Below are 13,191 nucleotides of genomic sequence, written 5' to 3'. Positions count from 1 at the left end.
TTTTTTTTTTTTTTTTTTTTTGCGTAATACATTGAGAGTTATGAAGCTGTTTAAGACATGAGTTTTGTACGTAAAAGGCAAAGCTCATCATCTTTAAAACTAGATCACGGGTGAATCTTATGTCCCGAACTATGATAACGTCTGTCAGTAGACTTTGATTGCTATAGTCTTTAAAGTTTAACGTGCAATTTGTTAAAATTGAAACTTTGAAATGTATTATGGAAAAAAAAAAAAAAAAAAAAATTATGAAAAAAAAAAAAAAAAAAAAAAGTTAAGGTGCAGTGATGTAATTTACTATAAAAAAAAAGCCTACAACGTGTTGGAATCTATCACTGAAAGAACATGTCATGGAAAGTGTTGTTGTAGCCAATTCATTAGAAATAATGTCTTAAGAAACTATTATACATCTCCGGACTTTAAGGTCACGTTTATTAAAGCGTCAATGAGAAAGGTAAAATATACAAATAGAAATGAGAATCATTGATTTACTTTTTAATGTTTACTTGTTTATTAGTGATAGAATTGGAAAACAATCAAATTTTCTTCAGTATTTACTAAACATAAACAGAGTAATCTAGAGGTGAAAGTCTGGATTTGGGGCTGGTCTAGCCCGTTATTTTTATTAGGTGGGGCCGGCCAGCCCTAGAGAGAGGAAGTCGACCCGCACCGGCTCTAAAGTCCGATGAGCCTACTTCGGCCTGAAATTTATAAGGTATTAAAAACAATAAAAATAAAAGGGTGTTTGGGCCGGCCCGGCTCAGACACTTAAGAGGACCGAGATCAGGCCAACACAATTAAATAATCGTTGGATTATAACATATGAATTGATTAAATATATATTTAATAAATTTGACATTCATTCACTTTAACAGATAATCAATACCACAAGGGTGCGGGTTTGGCATTCTATTTTCTCATTTTTTATATTGTATTGGGCCTATTAAACTCTCTTATTGATTTTATAAGTAAATACATTATTAGTTGGGAAAGGTAATTACTCTTCCTCTTTTCTTTTCCATGAAAGTAATGCGCCCAAAGTGTAACGTAAAGTTCATGGATAAATTGAGACACAAGTTATAGTTTAAGATGGATTTTTCAAAATGAAAAACTCTACATATTACTACATGTCTTATTTTCTCCAAACTTTGGATGGAATTGAATGGAGGGGGGTTTCTTGTAGCAGTTAAGGGGTATGTTTATAAACATTTTAAGTTCGGGGTACACTGAGTCACAAGCCATAGATCAGGAGAAATTTTTGAAATCAATCTTAGATAAAATGTTCAGTTCCAAGGACTTGAAAAGTGATGAGGAAAGAACTAGGACAAAAACAGTTTACAGCCTGTTCAAACTAATTCCTGACATAACCAGTTCTACTGAGAGTGTTTGTTTAGGTAATTGACGTTTATGGGGGGTCTTGTGCAGTGAACCGCTGCGCAAGTACAGAGAGCAAGAGCTAGTGAACTTGAGAGGAGATGGGAAAAGAGAGCTTCAGGAATGGGACAGAGTCTATGATTATGCTCACTACAATGATTTGGGTGATCCCGATAAGAGTCAACACCATGTTCGCCAAACTCTTGGAGGGTCTGCTGATTTCCCTTATCCTCGTAGGGGAAGAACTGGCAGAGAACCCACCAAGACAGGTTAGACTATTTTGTTTCTTCACATTCTGTTCGTGCTTTGAGTCGAGTTCTTGTGCCTTTGATTAACACTCACGCATACAACAGATCCTAAGTGCGAGAGTAGGCTGAGTCTTCTTACAAGCATAAATGTTTATGTTCCAAGAGACGAACGGTTTGGTCATGTGAAGATGTCCGACTTCGTTGCTTACGGTTTCAAAGCCTTGGCTCAAGTCGTTAAACCTGTGCTAAATTCCAAGTTTGATGATACCCCGGGAGAGTTTGACAGCTTCCAAGATGTACTTGACATGTACGAAGGAGGACTTCCAATGCCTTCAGGATTGATCGAAGAGATAAGAGAAAGCATTCCTTCTCAGATGCTGAAGGAAATGTTTAGAACTGACGGTGAAAGAGGCCTCAGATTTCCAATGCCTCATGTCATTAAAGGTAAATTTCTTCTTTTAAGCAAGTGCTTTATTTTTCCTCTCACATGTTATGTTTTTTTTTTTTTTTTTTCTTTTTGGTCTTTTACTTTAATGGTGATATCTGAGTAATTTTGAGCAGAGGATAGGTCCGCATGGAGGAGTGATGAAGAATTTGCTAGGGAAATGCTTGCTGGAGTGAACCCTCTCATCATTCGCCTTCTCCAAGTAATTTAAAACTTCAAAGTTTCGATTTACTTATCTTTTCTCAGTCTTCCTAACAGCCAAAATGTCGGTTTCCACTTTTGTTTGTTCTCATTCCTGATTTAATTACAGGAATTCCCACCAACTAGCAAGCTGGATCCTAAAGTGTATGGCGATAAAAGCAGTAAAATCACTGAAGCACATATCAAGAACAACTTGGATGGTCTCGCGTGAACGAGGTCATGTTCCTAGCTCGATTTTTTGTCTTAATTTTTAATTTTTAAGTTTCAAGGCCTGCAGATATAGTGGTTTAATGATTTCTTACTAGAAACCAATTTGGCTGAATAGGCTCTCAAGAGCAACAAGTTATTTATATTGGACTACCATGATGCCTTTATGCCATACTTGAGGAGGATAAACACAACTGCAACGAAGACTTATGCCAGCAGGACATTCCTTTTCCTGAAAAAAGACGGCACTTTGAAGCCATTGGCAATCGAGTTAAGCTTACCACATCCAGATGGTGATCAATATGGTGCTGTTAGCAAAGCATATACACCAGCTGAAGAAGGTGCTGAAAGCACCATTTGGCAGCTGGCCAAAGCTTATGCGGCTGTTAATGACTCTGGCTATCATCAGCTAATTAGCCACTGGTAAAACTCTCTAGTCTCTAAGAAAGATTTGAAAAATTAGTTCGGGTTTCTTATATTATTATTTTTAATGTTGGAATTGGCTACAGGTTGAATACTCATGCTGTTATTGAGCCATTTGTGATAGCAACAAACAGGCAGCTAAGTGCGCTCCATCCAATTTACAAACTCCTGCAGCCTCACTTTCGTGATACTATGAACATAAATGCCTTCGGTAGGCAGGCTCTCATTAACGCCGAGGGCATTTTGGAGATGACCGTTTTCCCAGCAAAGTTCGCCATGGAAATGTCATCAGTAGTTTATAAGCATAACTGGGTTTTAACTGAGCAAGGGCTCCCAGCAGATCTCATCAAGAGGTAAATCATTCATGTCTAGATTGTTATTTTTCTTTCAAGTAAAATCTATTAGTTCCATATAGAAAACCATTGTTAAGATTTATTAAGATTTTAGTTCAATGAAATACTAAAATTCCTTGGTTGTATGCAGAGGAATGGCAGTAAAGGATCCAAACTCTCGACACGGTCTTCGCCTAGTTATAGAGGACTACCCGTTTGCTGTTGATGGGCTCGAAATCTGGTCTGCAACTAAAACATGGGTAGAAGAGTATTGCTTTTTCTCCTACAAGACAGATGATATTGTTCAGAAAGATGTAGAACTCCAAGCATGGTGGAAGGAACTCAGAGAGGTGGGTCATGGGGACAAGAAAGACGAACCTTGGTGGCCTACAATGCAGACTCGTAAAGATCTAACAGAGACGTGCACCACGGTTATATGGATTGCTTCTGCTCTTCATGCAGCAGTCAACTTTGGGCAGTACCCTTATGCAGGCTACCTTCCGAACCGTCCAACAGTGAGCCGTCGGTTCATGCCTGAAGAGGGTACTCCGGAGTATGAGGAGCTTATGACTAACCCTGATATGGCCTTCTTGAAGACAATTACCGCTCAGGAGCAGACCATTCTCGGCGTTTCACTCATAGAGATTTTGTCAAGGCATGCCTCGGATGAGGTCTACCTTGGGCAAAGAGACACTCCTGAATGGACTGCAGATGCTGAACCAACTAAAGCCTTTGAGAGATTTGGAGAGAAACTTGCTCAAATTGAGGACAGAATTATGAGTAGGAACAACGATAAGACGCTGAAGAACCGTGTCGGTCCAGTTAAGTTTCCGTACACTTTGCTCTGTCCTTCAAGTGAAGAAGGACTCACTGCCAGGGGAATTCCTAACAGCATATCAATCTAAGCTTTTCTGCCTCAACAGAAAGCTTCTCTTTGAAGTTGTTGTTTAGTCTTTCTGATTCTTCTCTCTGTTTTTTTTTTTCTCCCCTTTTTCGGGAAAAAGGAGTAGGGCCTGGTTGGAATAAGGGCATTTGCAAGTAGAAATGCTTGAAGCATTTTTGCTGGCCCTATGCATAATCTGTACTTTATGTTTAACAACAAAGTGCTAAAGCTTTCTATTAGCCATATCTATAATCCGCTACGTGCAAGATTTGTAGCTAAAAGTTGTTTTTAAAGATATGTGAATGAAAACCCGAAATCGGTTCTTTCTCAAACAGTTGTGAAACAATGGAAAAACAAATCAAAATTCTTTGAAAAACACACAAAAAAAAAGGTGAAATATTGCACTATTCTAAAGTTCCTTGGTGTGTATCCACAGCTTTGTTCTTTGATATAATGGTGTCAGGAATAACAGAATTCCTTTTAGCACTATGCCCCTGATTTGAAGGTGCTTTAACGATAAGCTAAAAAGTTGTTGGCTCCAATGTGTTTTATCCTCTTAGCTATTATTCCTACTATTATGAGTCCTTTGAAATCACATTAATTAAGGCTCTTTATTTCCATCATTACATGGCTTCCTGTGTCCTTGGACTTGGTGGTTGAGGAATTGTGTCTTTTTCTTCATTAAATAAGTCTGATTTTGGGGGGAAAAAAAAAAGGGGTAATTTAGTCCTCATGGAGTTCTTTGGTTTGGCAGATTCAACTTGGCCAAGTTCCTTGTCATCTCTCAGCTTCTTGATTTTTCCTTGTGGATAAGAACTTCAATAATTTCAGAAAGCTTTTTTTTTTTTTTTTTTTTGTGGGGGTGTCATATTCTGGTAGGCCTTGACCAGTTCATCTAACCACTGAACTAAGAAGTTTCTGCAAAACTCCTCTAAGAAAGACTGAAACCCTAAAAGAATACAATTAAAGTTTGAACACTGAAATCAAGAAAGATGTTTTCTGGTCCATTTGCTAAACAGAGATTCGAAGATAAAATAAAGTGAAATTCTATTGCCTCTCCTTCCAGGAAGAAGAGAGAACATCCACCAATCAGTATTTCCATATAGTATTCAATATATATATATATATATATAGTACAAGTGTAGACAGCAAATGTTATATATTTCTTTTTCTTGGTCTATTTTGAACATTTGGCTAGTAGAAGTGCCTAACGTAATATGTCAAGAATAGATTTTCATGAAATAATCTATAGATAAGTTTGTGACACGAGATTTTTTTTTTTTTTTGATAGATTCAGTGTACCTAACTTTTCCTGTGTACCAATCAAATCTTATATCATCATTGGAATTTTAATGTTTTCGATTGGCTGATTATTTAATTAACATATGCAAGTTGCTCAAGAAACCTATCAAAATCCTAGACGAGTATAGGATCAAGATAAATAAGAAATATTTGCAAGTTGGTCAAGGCAAAACTGCGTGTTGATCTCTAACTGTCTAGCTCATCACAAGATCCACTGATAAAACAAAAATAGGTAGATTGCAATAGCAAGAACAAACGATTGCTTAAAAACAAAACGCAGTACTTGTGCATTATAATATGGAACTTCTGTAGGAGGGACTATTTATTTTCTTTATTGATAGGAACTGTTATTTAACCGTGTGATTATTTTTTTAAAGATCTGATTTATAAGTATCACGTTTCAAATTTACAACGCTACATATAGAATTGCTCTAGAATCAGACCTTTTTAATTTTAATGGAACGGTTAAAATAGCGGTGCCCTTATAATATTTCCATAAATATTGTTCTTATAGATACATAGAGTCACATAACCATATATTAATGTAGCTTTTCACGTTGACTATGTCATGCACTTAAACAAATAGTTGGTCAATTTAGAAATTGTAAGACCATCTCCAATTGTATATTTAACACTAAAAAATATGATAAGACATGTTATTTTTATTTGTACTCTAATACATAATGTTATTTAAAATGTTAAATTATATATATATATATATAATTATTAAACCTTAAAAGTTATAAAAGTAATCTTTTAATTTTAAAATAATTTGAAAAAGTAAAAGTAGTAATGATTAAATAAAAAAAGTTACCATATCAACCAATAGCAATTAAGTGCTAAATTTATCATATGACATATTTGATGATAAATTTACTATAAAGTATAGCATATGATAAATTTTTCACAACAAATAACATACATTAGAGAGTGTTTTTTTTTTTTATCAAGTGCTAAATTTATAATTGGAACATGAAGTATAATATTGCTTTAAAAATGGCTCAATTGAACATATACTTCACGTTAATTTCACACTTCCCATATCGCGTTGACCTTTGCCAAATATGAACACCTAAAAACTACTTTGTTAATTGAGTTTTTTAATTACTTTATATTATTCTTGTTTTAGAATTACGACATGCTCTGATGAAATTGAGAATCTGAGAGAATTTCCTTTGATGTTAATTATAGCCCGTCCTTTGAAATTTTTGCTTATGTTAAGCATCTCTATATTCCTGACCACTAGAAAGACCCTAATTCTGCACACTTGGTTCCTTTATATCAAAAGCACTTTTAAAAAAATAATAATAATAATTAAAAAAAAGTCTTCATGAAACTTATCATATCTAAAAGCTAAATCTATGAGATCTTGGCAACTTTTTTTTCCCTTCTTTTTAACATCTTAGCCGATCTATATAGAGAGTAATTCTGTGCAACAAATTATAAATTTTTAATGCAAACATATACAAATTTAACAATTAAAAGTATAGCTTCGACTTGTGAAAGTATTTGAGGGGTTCCACCGTATAATTTTACTTTTAATATACATAAAACAGAAAAGAAGAAAATCCCTAAGTCAACATCCAAAACAGGACAAGGCCACAAGGGCATTAATTAGTAATTACTATTCAAGGACTAAGTTGTTAAAAGTCTTACTCCTAGACAATAACTTGACCAAGTCTTTTACATATACTATAAACAAATACCAGTCTGAACGTAAGAAGAAGCGTCTTAGTCAATTCTCAATACTTGCTACCTTTTGTGAACACAAAAAGAAATTCATATCAAATACATATATAACGACCGTAATCAATTACGTAGAATATGATATAATATTTAATCATGAAAATTTCCTAGTTGGTCTATGCAAAGCTAGACATGCATCGATGCTAACTTTTTATTCCAACCGTCAGGCAAAAGAAACGCATGAATAAAGTAACCACAAGAAGAAGAGAATTAATTAAGAACTACAACTGGCTTTAATTGAGCATTAATTATTCTATTTTCTTTTTATCTTTCTCTCTTGTTTTAATAAGGTGAATTGATTCTATATTCGTGTGTTCATACTCACGGTCACATAACCATTCTATAAATTATAAGCATTGACTGTCAAGCTTTCATTCCATACACATATCCGAGTGATCCGTTTTCTAAGAAAGAACGTTTCAGTTTAATATATTATATAAAGTAATAAACATAGATTTTATCTCAATTTCATCAATTCTCTAGCAAAAAAAATCTCTATGGTATATGAATGTCAAATAAAGATTTAAAACCTATTCTAGAAGGTTATTTCAACATTACTATATAAAACATATATCTACAATTATATTAGTGAGACGGTTCCTATAATGTAATATGTATTAAGTAAAAAACATAATACGATAGTCATTGAACGTAAATCGTAACGTTGTCGTTAAAAATATGTAACAGAGTTTTAGATGACTATTTCTAGATGTTCAATAACTTCTTGTGATATTACCGTTTTCACAAATTTTATGTGTTTCTTGAGAAGCCTATATAATATGGGCATGTTCATTAACTTCTGTGATATTACCGTTTTTACAAATTTTATGTGTTTCTTGATGAGCCTATATAGTATGGACAATTTTTACGGTGAAGCGGGCTTTTTGGCTACACCGATGCGGCCACTACAATACCCTTTGATTACGCATTCCATTGGTTTATAAAAAGGACTCACCATACATATAATACACGGGCATTTACTATAGCATTCTCTTAGAAAACAATTTACATCTATTATATACTTAAATAAAAAAAATATTATATATATATATACTCTTTTTGTAGACGGGGAAACACTGTATTCTCGGTTGGCTTTTAATCTTTAACAAAAGTAAGAGCCACGTGCAAAGCTGCATGTTCACTGTTCACACTTCCGCACTACAAATGTGTCCGTACGGACTTAAATTTATGCCAAATGCGCCTTTTAACGTAACGTTATGGAGTATATGTATCAAATGATACAGGATGAAAAAAATCGGGAGAGAACGTCTAGCCACCAGCAACAGTTCAAAGATAATTAAAAAAAAAAAAGAAAAAGAAAACGTTGAACTATAACCAACATTTAAAATCTAAAGAAAACCGAAAGTAACAAGATGAAGGTATGTAGTATAATGCTAGGTGTTGCCAAGAATAAAAGAATAAAAATGTCTTAAACCAGCAAAAAAATCAGTAATGTCTTGAAATCTTGAACCGTATATACTCACATGTAACGTATGGCATGTGCGTTTAGTTGGTATATCTATGCTATGATTCGAATCATAGTTCGTAATTCGTTATAGTATTTTCTCACACAAAAAACACACATAAATTGAAGATGATTCTGAATCATAATTCTGAATCTTTCAGTACACACGATTAATTCAACTTTAACACGTAAATGGCAGTTTTTTTTTTTTTTTGATAGATTCAGTGTACCTAACTTTTCCTGTGTACCAATCAAATCTTATATCATCATTGGAATTTTAATGTTTTCGATTGGCTGATTATTTAATTAACATATGCAAGTTGCTCAAGAAACCTATCAAAATCCTAGACGAGTATAGGATCAAGATAAATAAGAAATATTTGCAAGTTGGTCAAGGCAAAACTGCGTGTTGATCTCTAACTGTCTAGCTCATCACAAGATCCACTGATAAAACAAAAATAGGTAGATTGCAATAGCAAGAACAAACGATTGCTTAAAAACAAAACGCAGTACTTGTGCATTATAATATGGAACTTCTGTAGGAGGGACTATTTATTTTCTTTATTGATAAGAACTGTTATTTAATCGTGTGATTATTTTTTTAAAGATCTTATTTATAAGTATCACGTTTCAAATTTACAACGCTACATATAGAATTGCTCTAGAATCAGACCTTTTTAATTTTAATGGAACGGTTAAAATAGCGGTGCCCTTATAATATTTCCATAAATATTGTTCTTATAGATACATAGAGTCACATAACCATATATTAATGTAGCTTTTCACGTTGACTATGTCATGCACTTAAACAAATAGTTGGTCAATTTAGAAATTGTAAGACCATCTCCAATTGTATATTTAACACTAAAAAATATGATAAGACATGTTATTTTTATTTGTACTCTAATACATAATGTTATTTAAAATGTTAAATTATATATATATATATATAATTATTAAACCTTAAAAGTTATAAAAGTAATCTTTTAATTTTAAAATAATTTGAAAAAGTAAAAGTAGTAATGATTAAATAAAAAAAGTTACCATATCAACCAATAGCAATTAAGTGCTAAATTTATCATATGACATATTTGATGATAAATTTACTATAAAGTATAGCATATGATAAATTTTTCACAACAAATAACATACATTAGAGAGTGTTTTTTTTTTTTATCAAGTGCTAAATTTATAATTGGAACATGAAGTATAATATTGCTTTAAAAATGGCTCAATTGAACATATACTTCACGTTAATTTCACACTTCCCATATCGCGTTGACCTTTGCCAAATATGAACACCTAAAAACTACTTTGTTAATTGAGTTTTTTAATTACTTTATATTATTCTTGTTTTAGAATTACGACATGCTCTGATGAAATTGAGAATCTGAGAGAATTTCCTTTGATGTTAATTATAGCCCGTCCTTTGAAATTTTTGCTTATGTTAAGCATCTCTATATTCCTGACCACTAGAAAGACCCTAATTCTGCACACTTGGTTCCTTTATATCAAAAGCACTTTTAAAAAAATAATAATAATAATTAAAAAAAAGTCTTCATGAAACTTATCATATCTAAAAGCTAAATCTATGAGATCTTGGCAACTTTTTTTTCCCTTCTTTTTAACATCTTAGCCGATCTATATAGAGAGTAATTCTGTGCAACAAATTATAAATTTTTAATGCAAACATATACAAATTTAACAATTAAAAGTATAGCTTCGACTTGTGAAAGTATTTGAGGGGTTCCACCGTATAATTTTACTTTTAATATACATAAAACAGAAAAGAAGAAAATCCCTAAGTCAACATCCAAAACAGGACAAGGCCACAAGGGCATTAATTAGTAATTACTATTCAAGGACTAAGTTGTTAAAAGTCTTACTCCTAGACAATAACTTGACCAAGTCTTTTACATATACTATAAACAAATACCAGTCTGAACGTAAGAAGAAGCGTCTTAGTCAATTCTCAATACTTGCTACCTTTTGTGAACACAAAAAGAAATTCATATCAAATACATATATAACGACCGTAATCAATTACGTAGAATATGATATAATATTTAATCATGAAAATTTCCTAGTTGGTCTATGCAAAGCTAGACATGCATCGATGCTAACTTTTTATTCCAACCGTCAGGCAAAAGAAACGCATGAATAAAGTAACCACAAGAAGAAGAGAATTAATTAAGAACTACAACTGGCTTTAATTGAGCATTAATTATTCTATTTTCTTTTTATCTTTCTCTCTTGTTTTAATAAGGTGAATTGATTCTATATTCGTGTGTTCATACTCACGGTCACATAACCATTCTATAAATTATAAGCATTGACTGTCAAGCTTTCATTCCATACACATATCCGAGTGATCCGTTTTCTAAGAAAGAACGTTTCAGTTTAATATATTATATAAAGTAATAAACATAGATTTTATCTCAATTTCATCAATTCTCTAGCAAAAAAAATCTCTATGGTATATGAATGTCAAATAAAGATTTAAAACCTATTCTAGAAGGTTATTTCAACATTACTATATAAAACATATATCTACAATTATATTAGTGAGACGGTTCCTATAATGTAATATGTATTAAGTAAAAAACATAATACGATAGTCATTGAACGTAAATCGTAACGTTGTCGTTAAAAATATGTAACAGAGTTTTAGATGACTATTTCTAGATGTTCAATAACTTCTTGTGATATTACCGTTTTCACAAATTTTATGTGTTTCTTGAGAAGCCTATATAATATGGGCATGTTCATTAACTTCTGTGATATTACCGTTTTTACAAATTTTATGTGTTTCTTGATGAGCCTATATAGTATGGACAATTTTTACGGTGAAGCGGGCTTTTTGGCTACACCGATGCGGCCACTACAATACCCTTTGATTACGCATTCCATTGGTTTATAAAAAGGACTCACCATACATATAATACACGGGCATTTACTATAGCATTCTCTTAGAAAACAATTTACATCTATTATATACTTAAATAAAAAAAATATTATATATATATATACTCTTTTTGTAGACGGGGAAACACTGTATTCTCGGTTGGCTTTTAATCTTTAACAAAAGTAAGAGCCACGTGCAAAGCTGCATGTTCACTGTTCACACTTCCGCACTACAAATGTGTCCGTACGGACTTAAATTTATGCCAAATGCGCCTTTTAACGTAACGTTATGGAGTATATGTATCAAATGATACAGGATGAAAAAAATCGGGAGAGAACGTCTAGCCACCAGCAACAGTTCAAAGATAATTAAAAAAAAAAAAGAAAAAGAAAACGTTGAACTATAACCAACATTTAAAATCTAAAGAAAACCGAAAGTAACAAGATGAAGGTATGTAGTATAATGCTAGGTGTTGCCAAGAATAAAAGAATAAAAATGTCTTAAACCAGCAAAAAAATCAGTAATGTCTTGAAATCTTGAACCGTATATACTCACATGTAACGTATGGCATGTGCGTTTAGTTGGTATATCTATGCTATGATTCGAATCATAGTTCGTAATTCGTTATAGTATTTTCTCACACAAAAAACACACATAAATTGAAGATGATTCTGAATCATAATTCTGAATCTTTCAGTACACGGTCAATTCAACTTTAACACGTAAATGGAAGTTATTTAACATAATATTAATGTTGGAGAGGTGTATTACAATTTTGCATGATTAAACTTATTGATGTACAATCTCTCCAACATTACATTATAATTATCACGTTATGTCTTTTACTTTTGCATATTACATCAACTGTAAATAAAATTTAAACATATATATAATATCTAATCACAAAGTTTAGGACTTCATTACTTTTTGTTTTTTATTGACTACGATTTATAAGATTGACATGTAAAAGTGCTTGGGTCCTGAATTCCGAATTACACTTTGTAAAAATACGTGATGATAAGTGGTAATAGTATTATTCTTTTCTAGCCTGCTCAGAACCTTGAATTTTCGCATATGTTCTTTAGAATAATTCAAGTCAACTTTTGATAGGCTTTATAAACTTTTCATCTTCGGGCCCTAAAAAAAAAAAAAAAAAAAAAAAAAAAAAAAAAAAAAATTCATAGAATATTTTTATTTTATTTTATTTGTTTTGCTCAACATAGAAACTCATATTGATTTCTTTTGTAAGTTCCTCATTTCCCTTCGTCAAACTCCGCAAGAGGACAAAGGAGATGAAGACAAAGTTGGTAAAGTCTTAAATGTACAATAACCCCATCCCCCCAAGTCTTCAATTTATTTTATTCAATGCATTAAAAATAAAAAATTCCCCCACTCAAAAAATACTAAAATTCGGTTCACTTCACAACTCATATTGATTTCTTTTGTAAGTTCCTCATTTCCCTTCGTCAAACTCCGCAAGAGGACAAAGGAGATGAAGACAAAGTTGGTAAAGTCTTAAATGTACAATAACCCCATCCCCCCAAGTCTTCAATTTATTTTATTCAATGCATTAAAAATAAAAAATTCCCCCACTCAAAAAATACTAAAATTCGGTTCACTTCACTAATTTAAATTTAAATTTTAAATTTTATTATAATAAAAT

At 32.3% G+C, this 13,191-nt stretch overlaps 1 protein-coding gene and 1 pseudogene across 1 annotated transcript in view; both read left to right on the top strand.

Annotated features, from left to right (window-relative positions):
• Positions 1-13,191, top strand: part of LOC21384679 (probable linoleate 9S-lipoxygenase 5) — a 22,283-nt gene that overhangs the window by 2,251 nt on the left and 6,841 nt on the right. The gene's annotated exons all lie outside the window — the stretch shown is intronic.
• On the top strand, positions 1,277-4,452 carry LOC21384680 (annotated as a pseudogene).

The sequence above is a fragment of the Morus notabilis genome, unplaced genomic scaffold, assembly GCF_000414095.1.
Source record: "Morus notabilis unplaced genomic scaffold, ASM41409v2 Scaffold7987, whole genome shotgun sequence".
Classification (NCBI taxonomy): domain Eukaryota; kingdom Viridiplantae; phylum Streptophyta; class Magnoliopsida; order Rosales; family Moraceae; genus Morus; species Morus notabilis.
Note: the sequence above shows the minus strand (reverse complement) of the source record. Positions and strands in the feature narration are given on the sequence as shown.